The sequence below is a fragment of the Macaca fascicularis genome, chromosome X (assembly GCF_037993035.2).
Source record: "Macaca fascicularis isolate 582-1 chromosome X, T2T-MFA8v1.1".
NCBI lineage: Eukaryota > Metazoa > Chordata > Mammalia > Primates > Cercopithecidae > Macaca > Macaca fascicularis.
In genome coordinates this window covers 40,069,290-40,088,605 of record NC_088395.1, presented here as the reverse complement: position 1 = coordinate 40,088,605, position 19,316 = coordinate 40,069,290, and the positions used below count along the sequence as shown (strand labels likewise).

The 19,316-nt window shown below is 58.8% G+C and overlaps 1 protein-coding gene across 39 annotated transcripts in view; it reads left to right on the top strand.

The window, feature by feature from the left end:
* Positions 1–19,316, top strand: part of BCOR (BCL6 corepressor) — a 127,519-nt gene that overhangs the window by 64,489 nt on the left and 43,714 nt on the right. For 4 of the 39 annotated variants that reach the window (XM_074029114.1, XM_074029099.1, XM_074029105.1 and 1 more), the window contains exon 1: positions 15,905–16,188. The exons of 16 other annotated variants lie outside the window; for them this stretch is intronic. The gene's annotated coding sequence lies outside the window, so the exon portion shown is untranslated. Of the gene's footprint in view, positions 1–6,973; positions 7,344–15,201; positions 15,398–15,543; positions 15,603–15,904; positions 16,189–16,413; positions 17,156–17,606; positions 17,914–18,446; positions 18,572–19,316 lie in introns of those variants that run through there. 19 more of the 39 variants (XM_074029112.1, XM_074029097.1, XM_074029103.1 and 16 more) reach the window with 8 other exon arrangements.

The window sequence follows — 19,316 nt, the reverse complement described above, 5'->3', positions numbered from 1 at the left end:
GCCGGGCGAGGTGGCGGGCACCTGTAGTCCCAGCTACTCGGGAGGCTGAGGCAGGAGAATGGCGTGGACCCGGGAGGCGGAGCTTGCAGTGAGCTGAGATCCGGCCACTGCACTCCAGCCTGGGTGACAGAGCGAGACTCCGTCTCAAAACAAACAAACAAACAAACAAACAAAAAAAGTAGCCAGGCTTGGTGGCGCACGCCTGTAATCCCAGCTACTCAGGAGGCGAGGCAGCAGAATCACTTGAACCCGGTAGCAGAGGTTGCAGTGAGCTGAGATCGCGCCACTACACTCCAGCCTGGGTGAGAGAGTGAGACTCTTATCTCAAAAAAAAAAAAAAAAAAAAAGTAAAAAAAGTATTAGGCATGCAATACTTCATTTATTATCAGATTATTATTTTTTTCCATCAATACGTGCTGAGCACCATGCTACACACTGGGAGGATACAGCCAGAAACAAAATTCTGAGAACATTATGGATATATGTACATTGCTGGACATTGATGCAAGCTTAGCACTTGGTGATGGTACACCGTACCGTTATGGATGATCCAGTCTTACTGAGGGAGATGACCTCCCAGGGACCAACCTGCAGAGCCTATTCAGGAGCTGATAGCAGGCCTGTGTGGTTGGCCTTCAGAGGGTGAGCTAGACAGTGACAAGCAATGAAGTGGCCTTGTTAAGGCATTTAGATTTTGTTCTAAGTGCAGTGGGAACTAGTGGGGTAGTAACATTCAACACTTTTTTTTTTTTTTTTGAGACATGGTCTCCCTCTGTCACCCAGGCTGGAGTGCAACGGTGCAATCATGGCTCACTGCAGTCTGGACCTTCCAGGCTTAAGCAATCCTCCCACCTCAGCCTCCTGAGTAGCTGGGACTACAGGCGTGCACCACCACGCTTGGTTAGGGTTTTTTTTTTTTTAAGTGGAGATGAGTGAGGTCTTGATCTTGTCTCAAAATAAATACATAAATAAAAATAAAAGATCTTTCTAGCTGCCACGTTGCAGGTAGACTGGAGGATAGCAAGAGTGGCAGCACAGAGATTGCTAGAATAATCATTCTGTGTAATAATCCAGGCCCAAGATGGTGGCCTGGCCTCAGGTGGCTGTAGGAAAATGGGAAGTAGCAGGCTTACTGGATGGACTATTTGGAAGTAGAATAGGTTAGCTTTGCCAGTGGACTGGAGGAAGGTGACGGGGAGATGAATGAGAATGGGTCAAGAATGGCCCCCTAGGATTCTGCTTTAAGCACCAGAGTGGGTGAGCCATTTTCTGTGATGGGGAAGGGAGTTAGAGCAAAGAGCAGGTTCTAAGGGAAAAGCTCTTCTCTATCTAAGAGACATTTGTCCTGCTCACCACTGTTTCCCTAGCACCCGTACAAGGCCTGGCATTTATTAAATGCCCCCAAATATTTGTAAATTAATTCCTCTTTTAAGAATTCAGTTGTGGTTGGGCGCGGTGCTATACTTGTAATCCCAGAACTTTAGGAGGCAGAGGCGGGTAGAATACTTGAGGTCAGGAGTTCGAGACACATGCCACAAGGCAGTGTGGCAAAGTGATTAGGACGATGGACTCTGAAGATAGGACTGCCTGGATTTGAATCCTAGCACCACCATTTTCTAGGAATGTTCAGTAACTTCTCTGATAATTTCCTCATCTGGAAAAAATGTACATAATAACTCTGCCTACCTTATAGGGCAGTTGTAAGGATTAATAGTTAATTTATAGAAAGCATATTGAAGAGAACTTGAACCTAACAGGTGTGATGTAAATGCTTGCTATTGTTACTAAGCTGAATGTAGATGCCAAGTTGAGATATCAAGTTTGAAGTTTGATATGGGGATTTGGAACTAGAAAAAAAACAAAACAAAAAAACAAATGTAAGAGTCATCAACAAGTAGGTGGTATTTAAAGCCATAAACCTGGATGAGATTGGTGGGGAGGAGGGGGAGGATCCAGGCCCAAGGCAACTGGTAGAGCATAGAAAAGCCCACAAAGAAATTGAAAGAGGTTCTCAGCTAGGATGAAAACCCTGTGAGCAAGCAGCTCAAGGGAGCAGTGGTCAAGGCGTGTTAAATGCTCCTGGGAGGCCAAGGAAGGCAACGACTGAAAAACAATGCCACGCCCCCCCACCGCCCCCACTCCTGGCAACAAGGAAGTAACCGATGATGTTGAGCACTTTCTGCAGAATGGCCAGGGAGGATGGAGGGGCTGAGGAGTGAGATAAATGACCATGTGTCTATACAGTGAAATTCCACCAGGCTGGAAATTGACAAGGCCCATCTACATGTGCTGGTAGAAAAGTAAGATATAGAGATAAGTTTCATAGGTGAGGTACAGAACAGATTGTGCAGTGTTTTCCCATTTCTGAAAATAGACCAGAGGACACGCATGTGTACAAAGAAAATGGAGGGAAGGGGGCACTCCCCAGCAGTGTTGGAAATCTAATGCACACACAAATATGTGTCTATATTCCCCCCTACTTTGTTTTTACAGAAACTGTAGCAGACGGTACACACTGCTCTGTACCTTTTTTTTTTCCCCTTAACTGTAGACCTTGGGGGTCTTTCCATATCAATACACAGAGCAGATCTTCTTTATTATTTTAACAGCTACAGAATATTCCATTGTATGCATGTGCCATCAATGTCACTGCTGGCTCTTTAGGTTGTTTATAATCCTATGCTGTTATAAACAAAGCTGCACTTATCCCAGTGTCTTTTTTTTTTTTTTTTTTTTTTTTTTGAGACGGAGTCTTGCTGTGTCTCCCAGGCTGGAGTGCAGTGGCGTGATCTCGGCTCACTGCAAGCTCCGCCTCCCGGGTTCACGCCATTCTCCCGCCTCAGCCTTCCAAGTAGCTGAGACTACAGGCGCCCGCCACCACGCCCGGCTAGTTTTTTTTTGTATTTTTAGTAGAGACGGGGTTTCACCATGTTAGCCAGGATAGTCTCGATCTCCTGACCTCGTGATCCACCCGCCTCGGCCTCCCAAAGTGCTGGGATTACAGGCTTGAGCCACCGCGCCCGGCTATCCCAGTGTCTTAAAACAACTTCAAGACTAGCTGATTTTTAGAGTGAACTTGAGGTAAGCCCGCAGAAATTCCACATGGATGGAGACACCTCTTTCAAGAAGTCCAGCTGGGAAACAGATAAATAGGAACCAGCAAAGGAGATATGAAGTTAAGAAGGGCCATTCTGAAGATGGGGGATGCTTCAAGCAAAAAAGTGTAACAGGGGGCCTTTCAAGAAAGGGTATGGGGGTGAGGCTGGAGGCACCCAGGAAAAACCTCTAAGAAGGTGATATTTTAGCAGGTGTGAAACGATGACTTAAAACAGTGTGAGATCCTATGTTGGGCGCTGCGGGAACATCAAGATGGATGGACAGACACTGGCCTTCCGGAAGGTTCAACTCCAGCAGGGAAGCTGGGCTGTTAAACAAATTGGCTGCAATATTGTTAGAAAGTAGTTGATTCTTGGCCGGGCGCGGTGGCTTACGCCTGTAATCCTAGCACTTTGGGAGGCCCAGGCCGGTGGATCACCTGAGGTCAGGGGTTCGAGACCAGCCTGACCAACATGGTGAAACCTGGTCTCTATTAAAAATACAAAAAAATTAGCTGGGCGTAGTGGCGGAAGCCTGTAATCCCAGCTACTTGGGAGGCTGAGGCAGGAGAATCACTTGAACCTGGGAGGTGGAGGTTGCAGTGCGCCGAGATCACGCCATTGCACTCCAGCCTGGGAGACAGAGTGAGACTCAAAAAAGAAAAAAAAAAGTTGATTCTCTTAGAGGTACAGGATCTACAAACTTCCCACTGTGGTCCCTGCTGGTGAAGTCTGCTCAGAGTTCCAAGAAGTTCCCTGAGTTCCTCATAAGACAGGAAGCTGGGGGAGAGAAGCATATTTTGCCTGAAATGTTAAGATTTTTTTCCCCATAGGGATTCAATGACATGCATGCCCTGGAAGGTTTCAAAAATTGGAAATAAATAAGTAAAAATCCCAAGAAGAATTTATATTCCTGATGGCTATGCTGATGGTCTTGTAAATTGTATATTTAATCAAAGGCACTCAAATGTCTTTTTTTTTAAAACTATTGAAGAGCTATTTAAATGTCAACATAAGTGATTCCCTCCCAAATAGTGCTGTTTATACATTACTTCCCCTAATAGACCATAATGATTCATAAGGAGGCATTTCTCGCCTCTAAATTGTAGGCCTATTGAAATATAAATTAAGATGATAAATAATTTGACCTTACCTGAGAGTACTAAGTATTTACATGTGTCAAATACGAAATTACCCTGAACATCATGGTCCCTAAAAAGGCAGCCTTCCTCTCCCGGGTGAATTCACTAAATGAAACGGGTTTATAAATTTCCCTTAGAGTGTGGAGAGAGAGGGGAACACACAAAAGAACCGGCCCGGGGACCCGTCCCCACCCTCCGGCCTTCCCAGGAGGCCCGGGGGGCCGCGGAACCCACTCCCCGGCGGGGAGAGGCGGGTGCAGACCGCCCCCGCGCGCTTTCCGCGCTCCCCTCTCCCCCTCCTTCCGCGACGCCGCTGGAGTTTCAAAACATGGAGTTTCCACAGGAACTTTGCCAGGCCGAGCTCGCAGCCTTCCCGGGCTCCCCGCAGCGGGATTCGCCGAGTCGGCGTCGGCGGCGCCGCGCGGCCTCCCCGCCCCCCACGCCCTCCGGGGAGCCGATGACCCGGAGGCCTCGGGCAGCTCCGCAAAACCGCTCGGTGGCTGTAGAACCCGGGGAGGCGCGGGGACTCCGGAGTTCTGCACCCCCGCCGACCCCGCCCGGGCCCCGGAGGGTGGCAGCCTGGCGCCCTCCGCAGGGTCCGCGCCGAGTCAGTCCGCTGGCTCTGTTTGCTTGGCTCCGCCGCCCAGGGCCGGGGCCGAGGAGCGGGGGTCGCCGGCCGTGGCGAGCGAGGCTGGGTGCCTGGGCAGCCGGCTCTGGAGTTTTTGTTTTGAAGCCCGGCGTGGGGGAGGGGCAGCACCTTGTCAAGGAGAAATTTCCTGTTCGCAAGACTCTGCTTGCAGAGTTTCTCTCCTGCCCTTGACCTGACAAGTGGATCTCGACTGCGCGAGTCCCCGAGAGTCGAGCCAGCCGCGCCAGGAGCGCGCGGGGGTGGGGACACCCGCGCCGTGGCGCCGAGGCCCGGGGAGCCCGGCTGAGCGGGGCCGACGCCTGCCCTCCCGGTTCCCGGGCGCACCCGGGAGCGCAGAGCCGAGCGGTGACTAATCTGCGGCTCCGGGCCTCTTGGCGCGCAGCCCGGGCTCGCCTCCCGCCCCCTCGTCTCTCCTCCCTGCCGCCCTCCCAGCCCCACCGCGCAGCGCTCCGCCGAGCGAATCGTGCGGGCCAGCGCCGCCACCGCGTTCCCGGGAGTGTGGGAAGCGGGTCGAGGCGGGTGGCTCGGGAGCCGTCTCCAGTCGGCCTCCTTCGACCCGGGACCGAATGTGCATGTGTTAGCTTTCCCTTAAGCACTTTGATCGGCGTTTTCTCCTCGCAGCCGAGGAGCCAGAGCGAACCGGGGCTTTTAACCCCCTGCGTGCCGGCCCCATCGTGGGCTCAGGGAGGAGGGTGCCGCTGGGAGATTGGTCGATACGGGGTGCGATCAGTTTGGTTTAGCAAGCCTGAGCCAGGAGGAGCCCGGCGGGATCCGAGGAGCTTGCCCAAGCGCGGGACGCTCTCCTGTGGAAAGCAGGCAGCTGAGGCCCGAGGCGGCTAGTTAATGTTCAAGCCCTCCCAGGGGCAGCGCCGTAACTCGACCTGCCTGGCCAGGCTAGGTGCGGGCTGGAAAGGCCCGGCGGGCGGAGGGGCCCAGGAGGCCGTGGCGGGACCAGCCTTCACGCACCCGGTTCGTTGGCGCGTGGATGGCTCCTGACCCGGAGGGGGGGGCTTTGCGCTCGCCCAGCGGACTCGGCTCTGGCCGCCGCTCCCTCCCCTGGCCCAGGCCTCGCCTGGGAGTTAATGATTGATTTACTGGCTCCGCGCGGCCGGCGCCCTCCCAGCTATTTGTCCAAGCTGAGGAGTTGCTGGCGAGCAGCGCAGAGGCCAAGAGAGCGGGGGTCGCCGGGGAAGGGAAGCCACGCTGCCGACGGGAAGGAGAGGCCACTAGCTTAGCTCCCACTTGGCGGCTCTAGCTGTGTCGGGGCGAACCCTCAGGAAGCCGGGCCAGGGCGAAGGGAGCATTGGGAAGCTCCACATGTAAATGGGTTGGCAGCTGGCGATTAGGCCGCCCGATTTTATGAGTCATAAAGGGCCGCCCGCCTGGCCCTCAACCTGCTCGCTGTGGATCCGGCGCGCTTGAGGCCCAAGTGGTGGACCATTCCGGCCGCGCAGAGGGTCATGCTTCGGGGGGCCCAGGCCGCCGAAGGAGTTGCGAAGGACTTTCTCTCCTTTCTTGTAGAAGGCAACACCAACACCCTAAATCAAACCGCTCCAACAACCGAACGCTCCACACAGACACATCAATAAGGATTTCGCCTCCCGCGTACGAACGCACAGAAACACTTGTCCTATTTTTATGCAAATAACACCACACAAATAGATCTCGCAAGCCCGGGAGAGGGGCGGGAGGAGGAGGGGAGCCGCCGCCCCAGCCAGGGGGCTGTGAGAGGGGAGGGACGCCAAACCCGCACCCCAGGGCCCGCGCCGGCTCCGGCGCAGCGGGGCTGACACCGGCCAGGCGGCCCGCCCCGCAGGCAGTGGCTCCCTGCCAGCGCCGCCAAATCGGCCGCGTCCCCAGGCTGCCTGCAGAGGCGGATTAGGGAAGGAGCGAAGCGAGCCTGTGACTAATCGCGGGGCCTCGGACCGGAGCACCAAGGCCATGTGCGACTGACAGGACCGACACTAGCAGAGGACACGGCGACGCCTCGCTTAATTGCAGGCTTAAAAAAATGCCGCCTGAGCAGCTCTGGCGCGGAGAGCCACGGCTTGCGCGTCGAGCTAGGGAGCGCGCGCGGGGGGGGGAGCGGGGGTTTCTGCTCTCTCGCCCCGAGGATGGAACGTTTGGCGTCTCCTGGACCGAGGGACCTGGCCCTCGAGTCCCCCACTCTGCTGGGTCGCCCCGCCTCGCGTGCCGAGCAAGTGTGGCTGAGCCCGCCAGGAGACTACGATCCAGCCTCCAGGGCTGTTTCTGACCCGACCCTTTCCCCGTAAAGCCGACGTTTCCCCGCTTTCGCCCTAGATCCTATACAGGAGGGGGCTGCGCAGTTGGGGGTGACAGATTCCAACAAATCCTTAAAATAAAAACCGCACGCACGAAAGAAACACTTTCTCTTCCCTCCCCTTCCTTCTTCACCGACTGATACAAAGCCCCGAATGACCAAAGAGAAAAAGAGAGGTAAGTCGGGGCTGCAGGGAGAGAGGTTATCGAGTGCCAAAACCTCCGGGCTCACAGACACGAACCCTGGGCTCTTCACCCCTGGTCACAGTCTCTGTGGCCCAGACCTTCCTGGAGCACTGGGGCCTCTCGGGGGCGTAGGGAGAAGCGTTGGGAGGCCGGCGGCTCTGTTGGGGAGGGGGAGTGGGAGGGAGCGGAGAACCCAGCGAGAGAAGTTTCCACCACGCTCCGGTCGGCTGCTGCCAAAATCCCCGGACCCCTCCCCGCCTGCACCGCCTTCCGTTGCCACCACAAGTTTGGTTTAACGAGAGCTCGGGACAAAAGCAAACGTTTTCTATAGATCCCGAAAACAAAGGGGAAAGAGACGCCCGGGGCCGCGGAGAAGCGGCTGCTAGCGTAATGGTGCCAGGCCGAAAGCAGAGCATTAGAACTGCAAAAGCCGCGCGGGCGGGAGGAAGTGCGAGGCGGGAGGCGGGAGCGCGGGGAGGGCGGGAGGCGGGAGCGCGGGGAGCGCGGGGAGGGCGGGAGGCGGGAGCGCGGGCGGGGGAGGGGCGCTGCGCCATGTTTCCGTGTCACCCGCCGAGTCGCCGGCTCTGGGCTCGGCCGCCGGCTCCCGCCTGCCTCCGTAACAGCAGAAAGCGTGCGATTAGCAGCCAGACAGGCGGAGACTCCAGGCCCGCGGGGCCGCCGCACACGCCGCCCGCGGCCCGGGCCCGCGCCCCCCCCCGCCCGCCGGGTAATCATCCTCCTCGCTGCAGCGCTGTGTGCACTCTCATTAGAGCAGGGAGGCTTTTCTCTGTGCACTCGCTCGGCTCCCGCTGGCAAAACAACGCCTTCCCCGGCCGGGCCCTGGGCCAGGAGAGTCGGGGAGGGTGGGACGGAGGTGGGGGGTCGGTGAGGCAGGGCAAGCCTTGCAGGTCAGCTCCGCCGCCCGATCTCCTCCGGACACGGAGGAGACCGGGAGCGTCCATTGGCCCTCCCCTAGGTGGAGTGGCAAAGTCCGAGCCCCGCAGCCGACCCTACGTCCCTACGTGGGTAGGGGCGGGAGTGCCGGTGCCGCCATGACCTACTCCCGTCCCCCGCCGGAGGCTAGAGTAGGGCTGAGGGGGAGATGAGTGTGTCTGCTTTGGAGAGCGGGGGCGGACACTGGGAAGGCTCCCAAAACAGGTTTTGCCCCATCTGTTTTACGAACGACCTCTTCAGGCCAGAAGCCGGATCCCAGGGGTGGCGGCCCTTCGACCTTCGAAAGGAGACCCGGGCCCGCAGCAGGCCCTCTGGCTTCGCGCTCTGTCGCCCGCAGTGGGTGGGAGATGGGGGTGGCCGAGGCTTGGCTGCTCCTGGCCCTGAGCTTCGCAGCCCTATTTTCGCATCCGCGATCTCCGCACACAACACTAGGCAGCCTCTCAGAGCACCACGCGCCCAGCTGCAGGGCCTGGGAGCAGGTGTTCCTGCCCGGCCGGAGTGGCGGCTCCGCGCCCCTCCCGTCCCAGCTGCGGAGCTGCGAGCGGTGCGGGAGGGCGTGCTTATGGTGGTAGCAGAGGGACAGGGACATCTCATCGGACCGCAGGAAGGGTCCTCCCGGCTTACACCGGGATACCGCAGGGCCCGGGCGGTCGCCTGGGACGAGGAGGGATCAAGGGTGACGCGCGGCCAGCCCTCGTCTGGAACTGCCCTGGGGCCAGCGGAGGCCGCTCGGGGCGGCGCGAGGGCTTCCGGTTCCCGTGACTGCGGCGGCGGCGGCGGGGCGGTTGCGAGGAGCACCCTCCCCTAGCTGCCGCCGCCGCGCGGCTCTCGGAGCAGCGCCCTAGGAGCCTCTCTGCGTCTGGCAGCGCTGCTCTCGGCTTGCGCTGGGATGGGGGCCGCGGGGTGGTCCCGGCCCAGCCCCCATGGGGAGGGGCGGGGAGGCGGGGGCCGGAGACCCTGCGGGAACGGCCGCGCGCCTCCCAGCCCCCCTCCTCGCCGCCGCCGCTGATATGGCGGGCACGTGAAGCGCAGCTCGGCGCCCCGGCGCCAGCCAGGGAGCGGCCTGCCCTGCCGGCTCAGCTTACCCGCGGGCCCAGGAACGCGGAACCGAGCCTGGCCGGGCCCCGCGAGGCCCGCACCCCCGCCCCCAGCTCGCTGCGGCCCGGCACCCCCTCCCCGCCTGAGCCCGGCCTTGGGGCCGCGCCAGGCGGCTCGCCCGAGGGGAACTCGGGCTGACTAATGGGACGCGTGTGGGCCTTACGTGAGGCCGGGCTGTCAGCGGATGCCCGCTTGCTCGGAGCTTAGACCGCGGCCAAGCTTTTCGGGGAAGGGCGAGAGGAGGGGTTTCCCCGCTGGGCGGTTTCGGCTCCCCAGGGACAATCCGGCCGCGGCAGGCCCCAGCCTTTGGATCTCGCAGCCTGGCCTGGAGACGGTAGACTCAGCACGTGCCCGACGCCACAGTGCCGACCCGGTTGGGGACGGGGTGGGAGCCTCGGGGTTGTGAGCTGGAGGTGGGCAGAGGCTAAGTCAGCTTGGTCTGGGGCGCCCGCCTTGAGGTTTGCGTTCTGGGGCTAGCCATTGGGCCGGGGGGGAATTTGCAGGGCGCCCTGAGGTCGTGGAGTCCAATACCAAAACCTTCCTCAACAAAGTCTTCCGGAAACCCCTTCGTGAAATTCCTGTGCCGAAAGAAGGATTTCTAAAACTCCCCGAGGGTCCGGTTCGGCTGGGAGCTTTCGGGTTCTAGGGAGTGTGATTTCCTTTTTCTCTCTTTATAGGGGCCTATAAATATCAGAAGAGTTTCTTCTTATTTCGCATTAACAACCACTTCATGTTGACATAGTTATATGACCCTCCCAAGTATAACTACCTGTTTAGTTTCAAGACACTGAGTGCGATGGCGAAACACAAACATCGACCAGTAAGAGAAGGAAAACCCGGCCGCGAGCTTGGGTTGGATACAGGATAAATCCTCATCACGCATCCCTGGTTTTATTCAGCCTAATTACACTAGTAATCCTGCCCCCCACAAGAAAGCCTGAAATCCTGCAGTCGAGGTGCGACTTGTCCTGGGGAGCCCCGCCAATGGGGAGTGGGTTGTCGGTGGAGGGGAGGTGGGTTTTATATGTCACTTCCAAATGAAAATGTTTTCTTTCTTTCTCTTTCTTCTTTTTTTCTTTTTCTTTTTTGATGCAGTTTTCGAAAAGAGCGTTTTTGCGAGATAAGAAATGACCGATCAAAATCGCTGAGGGGAGGTTGTAAGCAGCCGCTTTGCCCCAGCTTAGCGTTATCTTATCTTTCACACTTGCATGGAGGAAAAAAAAAAATTGGCTTATCTTTATCCCCACCCCCTTCTCGCCTTAATTGCTAAAAAACACTGGTGTGTTAAACCGGGAGGAAGGAGGTCTCTGGAGTGTCAGTGGAAAAGGAAGATTCAAAAATGTGGGCTCCCGGGGGAAGCAAAGGTGGCAGAATTTATTCTTTCCCCCAGGCCTTTCTACTACAACACAGAGGGTGTAGTCCAGGGTGGAAGGCTGGATGGTTCTTTATTATTATTATTTTAAGAACAAAATCTGGGGTTGGCCTTGGGTCGTGTGGCTTCCCCAGGCCTCGCTTTCTGAACTTCTCCCCTCCATCTCTCAAAAGCTGCTCGTGGGTCTGGGTTGAGGCCTCTCACTCTGCCTTCATCCTCCCTCCACTAGACACATCCTCCTTTTGGAGGGGGGGGGATGCAAGGCTGGGACGCATAGCCTGCTGGAAATCATTAAAATATATGCGAGTGTCTGCAAACACACACTTTTAAATCATGGCGTTTCCCTTCCACGCTGGTCTATTTAAACTCCAGAGCGAGCTGGATCTCCTCCCTCTCAGTCGTTTGTCTGTGTCACCGACAGGCCGCTAATGGCCGGGCTTCCAGGCGCTGTGCATTATGCATTAGCCTCCTCCCTCCGCCGCACACAGAAGGTTCTGTCAGGCCGCACCACACAAACCACCCGGAGCCCCCCCACCCCACCCCCCGCACTCAGGGCCTGGGGCTGCGCGGCTGCTAACGCGCTGGAAACGCAGGGATGGAGAGGAGGATGAGCACCGAGAGCAGAGTGGTTCGGAAAGTGGAATGGGAGCGGGTGAAATGTGCCGAAGACTACGCCGTTTGGAATCCCCAGCCCGTTGTCAGCCCCAAAACTTTGCTCCTGGCTGCGACCTTCTCGAGGCAACCATCCCACGCCGCTCACCTCTGTGACCGACTTTGTTGGGGGCGGGAGGGCAGAGGTATTTAGAGACAGATCAGCACCGTGTTCCCTTCCGCTGGTCGGTACCCACCTTTGTGCTGCAGGTGAGGGGCTGGCAGAGCCTTCTCTACCCCTCCAGTTCGGGAGTGGCACCGCGAAGGGGTTGGGGTGGTGCGTCTTCGCAGGGACCCGGTGGGAGTGGAGGAGGGAAGCTGGATACAAAATGGTAGGGGCCGGAGGCCGACACACTGGGTCCGAAGGCGAGTAGTTGGTGGTTCCCCGCCCCCGCTCCCGGCGGTTCCCACTCACTGCCCCCAGCCGGGTAAAATATCCGCAGGAGGTGCCTTGCTAAATAAGCAGCCGAGGCGGGACGTGGCGTCCGGGTTTATCTGCTGGAGCATCCGGCCCAGCGCGGCAGCGTCGAGGGCTCTTAAGCCCTTGCCGAGCGCAAGAGGCGGCCGGCCTCCCAGAAACCTCCCTTATTTATGCCCATTTGGTCGACACCCAACCACCCTGCGGGCCCCCGTAGTATAGATGCTAGTTCACCCACACGTGCCTGCGTTTGGGGAGCTCAGGGCCTGACCCAAATCGACCCCAGACTAGAAATTCCAAATAGTTGCTAGGAACCATGGAGAGCCTGCCCTTAGGGCCTTCCTTCCCCAAACACCCAATAACCCTCCAAAGGCCAGGAAGAAGAAAGAGCAGTCATGTTCAGCCCGGCGACCCTTAAGTCCAGCAGTCTTCTGCCCTGGGAGGCAGCCACCTTTAGATGTTTCCAGATGAGTGAAATCCTGGGAGGAGGATGCGCCTCCTGTTGTCACCTGGTTTGAGTTTCGGGGGAAAGCCAGCTGTGCCTTGTGCTTGGAGGATGGGGCAGCGGATCTTTTTAAAAGTGCCATTGGATAAGCCCAGAGTTCTTGTACAAAGTGACCAGAAGACTATAAGTGTGGGTGTGTTTTTAAAGAAAGTCTACCTCACATTATGTAAAAATACATTATCTGTACTCATCCAAGTCCCACCTGTTCCAGTACCGCGTGTCATCGCCCTGAGAACAGCCTCCAAGGAGGGCCATCGGAGGCCTACAGAGCTTTATGATGTGGATCCTACACATACTTTCTAAGTGAATCTTGCACACAAGGTTAAGAAGGCCAGCGTCCCCCCAAACACAGGATGCCTGGCTTTTCCCCTAGGCCAGGGTGGAGCTGGAGGTGTGTGGGAGAGGCCCTAGCGGGTCTTGCAGAATCAACCTGCCTTGAGAAGGGCAGCCAGGCTCGAGGCCTGCTCCTAGAAGCGCCAGCTCGATTGCCCAGTTGCAAGGCCTGGTTAGCCTGAGGTCGAGCGGTTTGTTATAATCAGGAGACCCTTCCATGGCGAGGGAGACTGGTGGCGGACGGGCAGCCCCCGCTGCTCCACCTGCAGCACCTCTCATTTCGGCACCTATTTCTTTATTTCTCTGTGGGCTACACGGCCTCCCATCTCATGCACTCCCTTGCTCACTCACTCCTCCTCCTCTGTTTTCATTGAAATCCTCCCCTTGCTGAGTGCTGGGTATAGCGGCCTGACCCCTGGGTCAACTCCCGAGGGGCTCGTGGGAGGGCAGGAGAAGGGCCAAATCGCCGGCACACACTGCAGGCCCCGCGGCATCCCCAGCTCTCTGAGCCCCTTCTTGAGTGGGGACACAAGATAGGACTGCCCTTCGACAGCTTTCGCTTGTTTTCCCCAGAACAATTCAAACTAGTCGGGCCAGTAGGTGTAATCTCCCCTCCCCCCTCTGCCTTATAGCGCCTCGGGGAATCCCACATTTTAATTCCCAGTGAGTCACGAATCCCCCCACCACTCGTGCCTCTCAGGACTCCCTTAATAAGGTATTTTTAAAATCCCACGGAGTTGAAAAATGTATCCCTAGGAGATGAAGGAGAAACCCTTTAATCCTACCAGCCTACCGTGGAGGCAAGATCCCTAAAAAAGGTGGGGGAGGATGTTGCAAATTAAGTCAAAGGCGAATTTACTGGCCTGTTTGTCTCCAGCATCAAATTTCCCCCCAGTCAGCCCTCCCCGCGGCCCCATCGCATTTACAGCACCCCCATCCCCCATTCATTTTAAGTCTAGGACTTTCTTTTTTTTTTTTTTTTTTTTGAGACGGAGTTTCGCTCTTGTTGCCCAGGCTGCAGTGCCATGGCGCGATCTCGGCTCACCGCAACCTCCGCCTCCCGGGTTCAAGCGATTCTACTGGCTCAGCCTCCCGAACTCTAGGACTTTTAAAGTTAGACAAACAGGCCTCTTTGTCGGCAGCCCTGGGAGGCCGTAAGACTCCGAGAGGCTGCAGGTCCCGAGCTCGGTTCCTGGATTTTCTAAAAGTTCTGGACGTTTACATGCGACTTCGAACTCTGAGAAAAGCCTGTGCCTGGGGGCAGAGTTGGGGAGACGAGGGGAGGGGATAGAAGGTGGCTGGGCACCAGGCCATGGCCTCTGCGGTTCGGCCTAACTGAGCCGGAAGAGCCTGGCACGGCTCCACACTGGCCCAGGCCAGTTCTCGCGTCCAACCTGCAGCAGCAGAGCGGCCTCCTCGCCTGGAACCACGTTCAGAGTTTCCCCACAAATACCCAACTTCAGCCTTCCCGGTTATTTTTGACTTGTTTTGAATAAAAGGAGTCGCTTCAAAAAGAAATGTTGCTACAACACACAACCAGAGGCCTTTTCTCCAGCTGTGTCTGTAACTCGCATGCGTTCAATCTAATAACTTTTAATGTCTGGTCCTAAAATGTCTTTATAAAAAATAGTTTTACAGCATAATAGTCCAGGTGTCTTTCTGCTTGTTACCGGAGATTAAAAAAATGTGTGGGTTGGCTTGCAGAGATATCCACCCCCAGAAAGACCAGGAAGAAAAAAGCGTGCATTCCATTCTACAGGCGCTGGTCCTGGAAGCGTTCGCGGCCCAGCCCGGCTGGGCACTGCTCGCGGGGGCACTTGCTCGCCTGTCTTTTGCATCAGTTGTTATAAGCAGCTCTGGAGCATGAAGATTTAATTCTGCCGAAGTTTCGGGTTTCAAACGGTAGAGATGTTTCACTTCTGCTTTGAGAAGGGCTGTTTTTATAACTATGTGCTGAGAACTAAAACAGAATGAATAAAATCGCACCTAATACCAGTCCCACAGTCAGTAGTGAGTCTAATTTTTAAAAGGGAAAATATCTGCTAGCTGGAGCTGATTTTGGCCCTGACCTTGACTTAGTAATCAACTTGAGATGCTTTTGATTATTTTTGGCATGGGGACACTCCAGGATATTTTAAAAACTTTCCGTGTGGATTTACAAGCCACCTCCATTTCAGATTTATGTTTCATGGAGCCTGCACCATCTTGTCCTTAGGCGGAAAGAGACACCCCACCCCCTTCCCAGTATAAAAAGACCCTAGCGGGCAGCCGAATGGGGTCACCTTTGGCCGCGAAGTCCGGGCCCGCAGTCTGGGCGCGGTTAGTCCGGAATACCCCCTCCCCCACTCCTACCCCTTCCCGCCAGCTTCACCAACTAGGGCTTCTCGGCTCGCCCTTGAGGCTCTGCGCTCCGGGGAGGCCGGAACCTCGCTTCTCCGCTTCCCCCTCCCTCCCGCCGGCCCCCGCCCTCCCCCCGCGCCCAGCGCCGCGCCGGGTGCGCTGGAGAAGCTCAATACGTGTCAATTGAATTGAACTGCTGCGGGCGCAGGCTGTACGCCGCCGCCGAGCACCGATCAGCACGACGTTACCGAGTGGAAATTTATGGGGCGAACGGTGTAAGCCAAAAGTTGCTCCCTGCCAAGGAAAATAAAACGCGGGAGATAATCTCCCAAGGCCGGGGTGAGGGGCCAGGGCAGCCCCTCCAACCATCAGAGGTACAGACCGTGAAAATGCTCGAGAACCGGGAGAAATACAGGCGGATCTCCGCTCTCCGACCGCCCCCCACACCTCCCGGTGCCTCCACGGGCTGCTCCCCCCTTCCCCCACCTCCAAACAATTCCCACACAATTGAAACGTCCGGGGAACTCGGGCGCGGAGTTCAGGCGGAACGGCCACCGTTGCCTGGGGTGGTGTTTTCAGGTAGCTTTTAACACCGAAATGGGAAAGGGCTCCTCTGGGAGGAAGGGGCGAACTGGGGTGGGGGTGGGCGCGGGCGCGCACAGGCCACGCTCCGCTGGGTCTCGGAGGGGACGAGGCCGGGAGAGCGCAGCGCTGGTGGCAAGAGGCGGCGGCAGCGGCTGCTGCCGCTGGGGTTTGACAGCTTTGGCTGAGCGGAGTGCGAGGCGCTTTATGGTAATTGCGGTCCTCCACTGGCCTTCTGGGTAGCGAGGGGAGTCTCGGCGCGCGGCTGGGAGAGCCGCCCCCGCCGCCCCCATCCCCTCGGCTCTGGCTCTGCCGGCAGCCCTCGCCGCTGCCGCCGCCCAAGTCGGTCTCCGGCTCGCCCAGGACGTGCGCCCGGGCCGGGCGTGCGCAGCCAACTCGGCCCGAGCTGGGGAGGGGAGGCCGAGGGACGAGGGAGGGCGCCACCCAAGTGGTCCAGGGTTCGGATCCGGAGAGGCCAAAACGTGCCGGGCCGTGCATCGATGACGGCCGGGGAAACTCGGGCAAACCTTTCCTGGGGAATCACCCCTCCCGAAACCCCACCGCGGAGGCGCCGCAGCGGAGGGTGAGCGGAGACTGGGGTAGCTCAAACTTGCGAGAGCTGGAGGCGGCGGCGGGCGGGCGGCTGTCGCCCGAGCGCTGCGCCTGCGGGGGGAGGGGAGGCGGCTGTTGGGAGGGAGGGAGGGAGGGAGGTAGGGCGGGCGGGAGGGAGGACGAGCGGAGGGAGGGGGAGGAGGAAGAGGAGGGAACCAAGGAGGGGGGACGCGTTGGGATCGCGGCGTGCGGCGGCAGACGGAGCCTGGGCTCCCAGCGGCAAGGTGAGGCAGAGCTGCGCTCCTCGCTGAACGCGGGCCGAGCTCGGCGGCTGCGGGGGAGACGCGCCGGAGCCCAGACCGCGACCGAGAGCGGGAGCTACGCAGGCGGCGGCGGCGGAGGGGGAGCCCGCGAGCCGCCGGGCGGAGAGCCCAAGCCGCGCTGTCGCCGCGCAGGGACGACTTGGCCAACACTCACACACACTCACACACACCCAGCCCGAGCGGGCGCTCGCTGCGAACCGTCAACATGGCGCTGGGGCTCCTGCCCGAGCGCGGGCGGCGGCGGCGGCGCGGGAGCTGCTGAGCCCGGCCAAGCCCAGTCCAGCTGCGGGAGCCCAGAGGATCGCACAGGGCTGTCGCCACCTGCCTGGAGGCTGCGAACCCGCCCCGCCCCGCCCCCACCCGGCCCAGAGCCCACCCCTCGGCGGGGCCGACCCCGAGGGCAGCCGGCTGGCAGCAGACGGCGAGGGAGTCGAGCGAGCGCGGCGCCGCGAGCGGGCTGCGGGCAGCCGGGGACTGCAAACTTTGCTGCTCGCCGCGCTTCTCCGGCCCGGCTCCTTCTCCGCTCGTTAACGTCGCCGCCCCCCCACCCCTCGTATCTCTCTCCACCCACCCAACCGCCCCCCGCTCCTCCTCGCCGCCTCGAGTCCGCTCGGGGGAAAACTTCAAAGCGCCGGATCGCAGGCTCCCTGCCTACTCCCCGACTGGGGATTTCAGGTCAGTGCCCGGAACACCTTTCCCCCGGGAGGCCGCGGACGGGTGGGCGGGCGCGCTGAGGGCTGCAGTCAGCCCACTCCCCCGGGGCCCCCGCCCGCAGCGTACCCCGCGAAGCTTTTGCCTCGCGCTTCCCTTTGGCTTCTTTGCTCGCTTTCGTTTTTATTTCATAGCTGTAAGTTATTAAAAATGCAGCCAACTTAAGCGGTCCCGCGTGGGCACCAGGGAGGGAGGGGGCGCGGCTGGGGGCCTGGCGCCCCCCCGGGGGGCCAGGAGGAGAGCAGGGAGTTCGCGGAGTGGAAGTTTGCAGCCTGTGTGTGTCTGTGCGCGGGAGCGCGGTCGCCGCTGAGCGCCGCGAGTCGGGCGGAGTGGGGGGGGAGGTGGGCTGGAAGCTGGGAAGCTGGGTTCGGCGTTAGCTCGCGAGCAGGAAGGGGAGGGCGGCGGGTTGCCGTCTGCTTTCTTTTTCGACTCGGGAAAGAACTGTAAAAACCCCCAGCCGCCGCCGCCTCGTCTCGCCTCTCCGGGGGCCGGTCGTTCCTCCAAGTGGAACGTCGGCGTGTGCGTGCGCGAGGGTGTGTGGCGAGTGCCTCGGGCTGAGCCGAGCTCGACCTGCCGCCGCTGCCGCGCAACTCGGGAGGGGAGTCCCGTTTTTTCTTGGCTTGCCCCAAAGCGCAAATCACGTGGATTTAAAAAGAAAAAAAAAAAAAAACTAAGAAATCGAGCAGAGCGTGGGGTTCCGACTTGGCCCGGCCGCCAGCCAGGTCAGACGCTTTGTTTTGTAAATGTTCTTTTAAGATTATAATCTGCAACCCCCCTTCCCCGCTCCTCTCCCTCCGCGTTGTTCCGGGTAGGTTTTAAGTTATGAGCCCCCAGGCGTGGGTGTAGAATGTGCTTGTGCGGGGGCGGCGGCGCGGAGGGAGGCCGGGGGCGGGCGAGACCTGGGCCCTCCGCTGGGTGTTGGGGAGTCTGGTGGGTAACCCTGATGGGCGTGTGAAAGTCTGCGGCCGGAGGAAGTTGGTCCCACTCGGAGGGCGTGTGGCACGGAGGCTCCAGGCGAAGAGGAACTTGCGCACCGGGGCACGATGCTCGGCCAAGGCGGGGAGGGCGAGGCGCCGCGGGGCCCGCGCTCGGTGCCGGCGGGCGGCTGCGCTGCAGAGCCTCCGCCAACTCGGGGGCTCGCGGCGGCGGTGACGAGCGCCTGCTGTTTACGGAGCAAGCTTTGGGGCGCCGTGTGCGGAGTAGGGCGGCCGAAGTCACGCGTGGTCCCAGCAGGCTTCCCGCCTCTCGCACGCTCGAGTGGGCACGTCCCGGGGTCCCGGAGACGGACGAGTCTGGCAGCGTGTAGGCCGTGGCCGGGCGAGGCGTAATTTGCTGTTAATGAATCTTTTCCAGAAAGTCCGCGATCTCCAGCTAGAGGCTGTGAGTGCCCGCGCGCCAGGGCGCGCGCCGCCAGCGTCTGGAGGGTGGGGGTGGGGGGAATGGAAGAGCGAAGAAGGAAGGAGGAGGGTTATGTGTATTTAGAAACAAACCTTAAAAAGAAACCAACGCGCTTCAAATAGGTATTCGCACAGCCTCGCTGCGTCTAGACTAGACAGCTCGGGGTTTTAGCTGTGTTTCCCCCCCCTTTTTTCGTTTTGAGAAGAGGCTAGGGGAGGGGGAGTGTGGTATTTGGTTCTAGGGGTAGCCTCTTGGAGAAAGATCCTTAAAATGGCCTGGGAGTAAAGACTAGGAGGAAATGGCCCACCCCAGAAGGTGGTGGGTGGTGAGTGCAGACAGACTTGGGTATTTCTAGCCATCTGACACTTCCTGTGGCACTGGAAACGGACACCGCGGGCCGAAATCAATCCTTACGAAGTGTTGGGTTCGGTTTTGCCAACAGAATTGCTTGCGTGGAAGGCATTTTAATTGTCAGCCTCAAAGACTCCTGTACGTGGACACTTAGGGAATACGCTCGTTCCTCGACCCTTTCCACTCCACCCTCGACCTGTTATCTGGTCTGGGTTTTGCAGTGTTGGTTTTCGTGTTTATTTTGAGCACGGTTTCAGCGCGTAGAGCGGAGGGGGGCGGGGGAGAAGGCGATGATTAATATGCCATCCAGGTTTAATCCGAGGCTGGCCTTCAGTGTGAGGGTATACACCGCCACGCACACGAATTGCCTTGGGGT